The 6,403-nt window shown below is 34.6% G+C and overlaps 1 pseudogene; it reads left to right on the top strand.

The window, feature by feature from the left end:
- Positions 4,195-6,053, top strand: LOC107610920 (annotated as a pseudogene).

The following is a 6,403-nucleotide window of genomic DNA, read 5'->3' as shown; positions in this document are numbered from 1 at the left end:
TCATTAATATGTCTAATTTTATTTTTAACATGTATTTTTAAAATGAATTTAGAAATAATATATATTATTAATTATTAAAATAAAAAATATTTTAAATATTTTATCTAATTAAAAAATATTAAAAATAATTAAAAAATTAAATTATATTTTAATAAATACTAAAATATAATTATAATTTATTTAAAAATACTTTATATTTTATATATGTTATGTTTCCGTATCTTATATAAATTTTAAATTTGTATGTCTATGTGTCTTATGTCGTATTGTGTCCTGTGTCCGTGGAGTATCTGTGCATCATAGGTTTTAAGTAATTTACTAGGCAAGTTATCGAAATAAATTGTTTGGAAACCAATATTACTAAAATACAACATTTGAACAATGAAGACGCAAATGCAACTTTTATAATTCTATAGAAACTGCGAGAGGGATATAACGGATTAGGAATTGCACGTAACATAATAGTTTACGTTGAAACGTGTGCGAGTATAAACCACTATACCTGTAGCGATTTCTAAAGGAGCTTAATGTAACGACCCAATTTCCAGTACGTCATGATCATACTGGAAATCAAGTGTCACCAATTTGCTCACCTAAAACTTTAGCTATTTATTATTAAGCCTGTAATCGTATTAGCGCACTATCGAATTTTTGGAGAAAAACTTTTATTTTATAAAAAGATTTGCGAGAATAGCTAATTAAACATACACAAGCCATAATAGGAAATCAAATAAAACATACACAAAGCCAACATTATATATAAACATAACACATAGCATAGATCATACATACATATAAAGGTACTGTCATATATCTATATATCATAAGTTAGTATACAACTCTTCACATCTTGCTACTAATGTACAAATCAATACTCTGGACCCTGGTATGGTCCATATAGAAAACTCCTAAGCTGGTGCCCGAAACTAGCCTAGTCAACTATGTAAACCCTACTCTCTCAGTGAATCTATTCAAAAGTGGGAGACTAACACAAAAGCTAGGCTAACATAAAAACTACCAAAAGGGCACATCCTCAGCTCCCAGGCATCAGCTATCATCGTCAGAGGAGATCATAATCACGTCAAAACACTCCTCAGGATCCTCGTCCTCATCATTAGATATCTCGATAATCTCCGGAGGGGCCTTGGCACTCGTACTACTGGTCTGACCAACACTCGTCAGTCCACTAATAGAGACAGAGAGAGGCTCTTCAGAAGATGGCTCGGATGAAGATACTGAGATCTACTCTACTGGTATATCCTCCTCCGATACAGGCTCTGGAATATGCTCCTCCATGGGCTCAGGCTCAGGGTCCATCTAATCCGCAGGCTGATTGGGATGCTAATGAGGCACTAGTCTATCATGGAACGAGTGAAATGGCGTATCCGGGTGGAGCCAAATACAACGGAAACTCGTAGGGCATATAGGGATAAACTGTAGAGTGTTAATCGGATGACTGAAAGGGTGATCACGCAAAATGTACATATGAGTCATAATCTCTACACCTACTACATAAAACCTATGCAGTACAATATCCTCATATATATAGGGATGGTCTATCTCGTAAAACAGAACTCCGGTCTCCATCTGAAGGCGGAGGAAGAAAAGGGGTAAGAACTGGGGGGTTCTTAGTAGGGTCGGGGATAGTTAGTTTAGTCAGGATTATCATAGTTCAAATAATTTACAATGAAATATACAAGTGTCATAAAGAAGTATCTAATTACCACAATTCAGAGTAACAATAAGGAATACATAACCACAGGAAGACAATCACAAACAATTTTACCGCATCAAGTAAAATGCAAATGCACAACAAGGATGATACATGTCTAGCCTTATTGCAGGTAATAAGCTCATTTGTTGGTTTCGACTCGCACCCGATGCAATCCGACTCGCAAGTCAGATAAGGCATTCCAGCATCATAACCTCTGCAAGTTACTACTTCTTGCAGGTACTGATTCTCCAGCTAAAGTATGTCGAACATGACCTCTGCAAGTACTTGTAGGCGCTGATTCTCTAGCTGAAGCATGTGCCCCTTTCTCTTGGATGCCATTCCATATATACGGGCATCCTCGTACAATCATTTACACATAAAGCACCTGGCGTAACATGTTCACATCAACACTATAACTATTTACTTTCTGTCACCCTCTCGTGACCTTTTAATCATTTCATAATCACACGTGCCGATTTATCTTCTCTTTTTCTTTTAAAACCAAAACCAATCCCCCTTTCATCCTTAAAACTAATTCTTTTACTCTTTCCAAGATATCACAAAATGAAATCATTCAATAAAAATTCAATTACTTTTAAGGTTCACTAAAACTCCTCCAAATAAAATCCTTGAGTCAAATTCAAAACATAAGCCCTTTTCATTTTTAAATCAAACTTAAACATAATACTTTTCTTAAATAATTTAAAATCGTAAAATAATTCTTTTCTAAATAAATCGAACTCAAAATATATATACTTTTCTTAAATGAATTAAATTCGACATATAACTATTTTCTGAATAAATCGAGAATCAAATAATACAATTTCTCAAATCCAATCTGCTTTTTCTAAATAAAATTTCAAATAAATTCTTAAGGTTTATAACAAAATTTCAGCGGCATCTCCCCTAAAACCCAGACTCTGCCACCCTTCTCGGATTCCATCCAAACCATTTTCCACACTCTTTTCAAATCATTTCTAATAAATCAAACCAGACAAATTCCAACATTTTCAAATTATCCTATCGTAATCCAGAAATCAAATTCATCAGAATAACTCAGTTCCTCGGTGCACTAAAACCCTCCGAACTTCAAACTTATCACAAATATCAATATATCACAAAATTCAATATAAATTCAATCAAATTCAATCAACAAGTAATCACGACATCAATTCACTTGTCCAATACCAATTTAACCGGTGAGAATTTACCAAAATCTTACCTTCGTATGGAATCAAAATACTCGAAGCTCTAGAGAAGCCTTCTGACCGAGTCGTCTAAGAAGAAAACGTCCGGAATAGTCTGTGCCTCCTAGAACTCTAGTTGGTCAAACTCAAAGAGTAGAAAAGTTACGTCTTGACTTCCACCGATCAAAAATAACGCCAACACGTCGAAAAAGATGATATAAATACTTTTACCGGATTAGATTTTTAATTGAGATTACGGATCGCAAAAAATCAAAACCGAAAATTTGGTGGGGTTACAGTTCTCTCTCTCACTCTTTTCTCTTCCTCACCGTTTGCATGCAATCAACTAAGGTTATATGATGAGTAAGGTAATAAAAATAGTTATGTGGCTTGCTTTTATATGTGCCACAGTTTATGCTTTTATGAGAATGATCATGCAATACTAATATGCTCTTGCCTTAATATTAATATGCTTTAATATGTTTATGCTTTTGCTTCCGCCACCTAATAATACTAACCTTATACATATAAACCTATTTTATTTCGGGATTCGAAATCGACTCATCAAAATAAAACTAATCGCTTCAAAATATTATTTTTAAAAAACTCGCGTTGTTAATACAAAAATTAGAGTTGTTACACTGAACAAAGCAGTTTCTTCACAAATGCAACATTAAAAAAATCCTGGTACTTCTGTAGCGATTTACATGTGCCAAGATAGTAGTTACTAATTAACACTAATATTGATGGTATCCTTAGGTGTAAGTGAACTTTTCCATGAAGATCCACTACCACATTTTTTATCCATTGCAACATATTTTTAAGACAACACTTTAAAAGAGTTGCCTAACATAAAAATAGACAATATTTTATACAAATTGCTAGTAAATAGAGCTATTACAACATATTTTTAACCAACATATTATAAATGATGTCTTAGATAAATTAAAAGACACTTAACAAGTTTTGCTCTATCAAATATATAAGACAATTATTATAAAGTCAATATGTTACATTTTATAAGTGTTGTCTTTAAATTTATTTTAAACTTCGTCTCCTAAGTGTTGCCTAAATTTTTAATACCTCTCTCGGAAATAAATCTTATAATTGGTACATAATTTAGCTTTGCTTCCCAGTTTCCAGTTTTCTACTGATTTTGAAATAAAATAAATCCAACTTAGCAGGAAATAATAGAAGTATTTCTCAAACGAGAATGAGGAATGAAAGGGGCTAGGTTTAGGGTTCTACATTATGCTGGAAAAGTGAGCATGGCAATGTGGAGGGACACGGAGAATGACGAAGAGAACGAGAGAAAGGGGGATCTGCCATCGAAAGAGGAAGAAGAGAAAGATGGAGAAGGTGACAATGGAGAGAGAAGTCGCCACCGCCGCTTCCTACACCTATAGAGCTATCTCTGCCTTGTGTTGTTGTTGCCGTTTCTACCTTGCGCTGCTGGATCCGCCGCTGCTGTAATCCCTCTTCTTTGCCTTGCGCTGCCTGAGCTATCTCCGGTCATCGTCACTACTCGATGGTCGTCGTCGGCTCGTCAATGCCTCACGTCCTCGCTGCTCTGCCTGAGCCGTCTCTGTTGTAATCCTCATTGCTCACTGCAATCATGTCTTAGGTTAGGGTTTTTTCTCCTCCGTAATCTTAGGAAGCTAATTCTATTCTCGGATTGGAGAAATTGAGGAATGTGTTTATTGTCTAATCATGTCTCAGGTTAGGGTTGCTTTTATGATACTGATGGCTTACCTTTCAAACATGCTTGCTGAGATGAGAATCTCCTTTTAATTTTAATGGAGGTATTTTTCCATGTCTATTCATTACTGATGCAATTAATTCCAATACTAATAATTTTATTTTCTTTTATAGCTATTTGCGTTGAGTGCTATTCTGACCATGTTCTTCTGCAGCATAGTTATGTCTCACTACACATGGCACAATGTTACCAAAAGTTCAAGAGTCACAACCAAGTACGTCAAAAATTTCAACATGTTTGATTTATTATGAGATTGCTGATCTGAATTAACCTATTGCAGGCATGTTTTTGCAACATTGTCATTCATTGCTGATATATTTATATTCCTTTATGTTAGGATGGATGCACTGAACATAGAGAAGTGACGATTCGTAAGCCAAAGGTAATACTAACATTTCTAGATTAATAAACTTTGTAAAATGTGAAAATTTTAATTAACATTTTTGGTCTCTTGATTCATTAGTCCTGGAAAATCTGTTGGGATCAGTTCAATGCTTCTAGGATTTATCCTAGTTGAAAGAGAAGCATTTGTTTTCCCTCTTTTATTCTTATCCAAGTTGCTCCAGAAATCCCCACATGTGAAAATTGACATGAAGCAACAAGTATGTGTTTTCTTTCCCTGTTTCAATTTCTTTTCAAAGCCTTCCTTGGTACATGACTTCTATCTCCTATGATCTTGTTTCACAGGTCACAATCTGGTGGTCTGGTCTCATGCGAGGTGCTGTTTCTATAGCACTTGCTTACAACCAGGTGAAGTAATCAAACTTCATGGCTAGCTTTCAATACTAACTAAATCTATGTCTGGTTTAGTAATAAACTGAATCTTTGACATGCAGTTTACAAGGCTAGGCCACACTACGTTGCGTGAGAATGCCATCATGATCACTAGTATCATTTCTGTTGTTCTCTGTAGCACAGTGGTTAGACACTAATCTTTTCTTGACCAACTTGGTTTGTAAGTAATAAAACAAGTGTTTGATTGAAAATATTGAACTAAAAGTCAACAATAAAAGGAAAAAGGGGACTTTGGTAGATTTGAAAAATAATAGTGGCAATGCATCATTTTCTCATACGTGTGATGTGATCCCAACATGTAATAATGTTTATCTTATTTTTCTTCTTGTTTTGGTTATTACAATTATTGGTTTCTAAGTAGTGCTTGCCCTTATGTATATTCACCTCAACATCTTCCTTTTTCTTTTTCTATTCCAGTATTCCTTTAGTTTTCGTTTTCATGTCTGTAGTATTGGAGTTTGTATCACCTTCTGAGAAACCTAAGCATAATTCTCCACGTTATGAGTAGGTTACTATAGAACAACAATATCTCAGGTCAAATTCTGCCAAAGCTGGAACCCTTCCAAAGCTTCAGACATTGGATCTTTCCAATAATTGATTCTCTGGGGCGATTCCTTCCACTCTTGGCTAATTAGATAGTCTCCAATACCTGTGAGTAGTTTCTTATTTTGTTTTTCCTTTTATTATCATTTTTAAGGAGTAAATTGATTTATTAATTTTGATACTACTTGTGAGTAGTTAATGCAAATAAGTAAAAATTAAACAAAGGTAATTAGATAAAAATGATATGATTATAAAGGTAATATAGTATATCTTTCTTTGTTGCTTTTATATTCTCATGCCCACCCCAGCCTAGGCCAGGTCAGACTAGCGAGCTCCATGAATGAATGAATGAATTGAAGGAAAGAAAGGTTCAAAAAGTTTGGGGCTGGGATACAGAAAGCTTGG

Source organism: Arachis ipaensis, chromosome B08 (genome assembly GCF_000816755.2).
Source record: "Arachis ipaensis cultivar K30076 chromosome B08, Araip1.1, whole genome shotgun sequence".
Lineage (NCBI taxonomy): Eukaryota > Viridiplantae > Streptophyta > Magnoliopsida > Fabales > Fabaceae > Arachis > Arachis ipaensis.
Note: the sequence above shows the minus strand (reverse complement) of the source record. Positions and strands in the feature narration are given on the sequence as shown.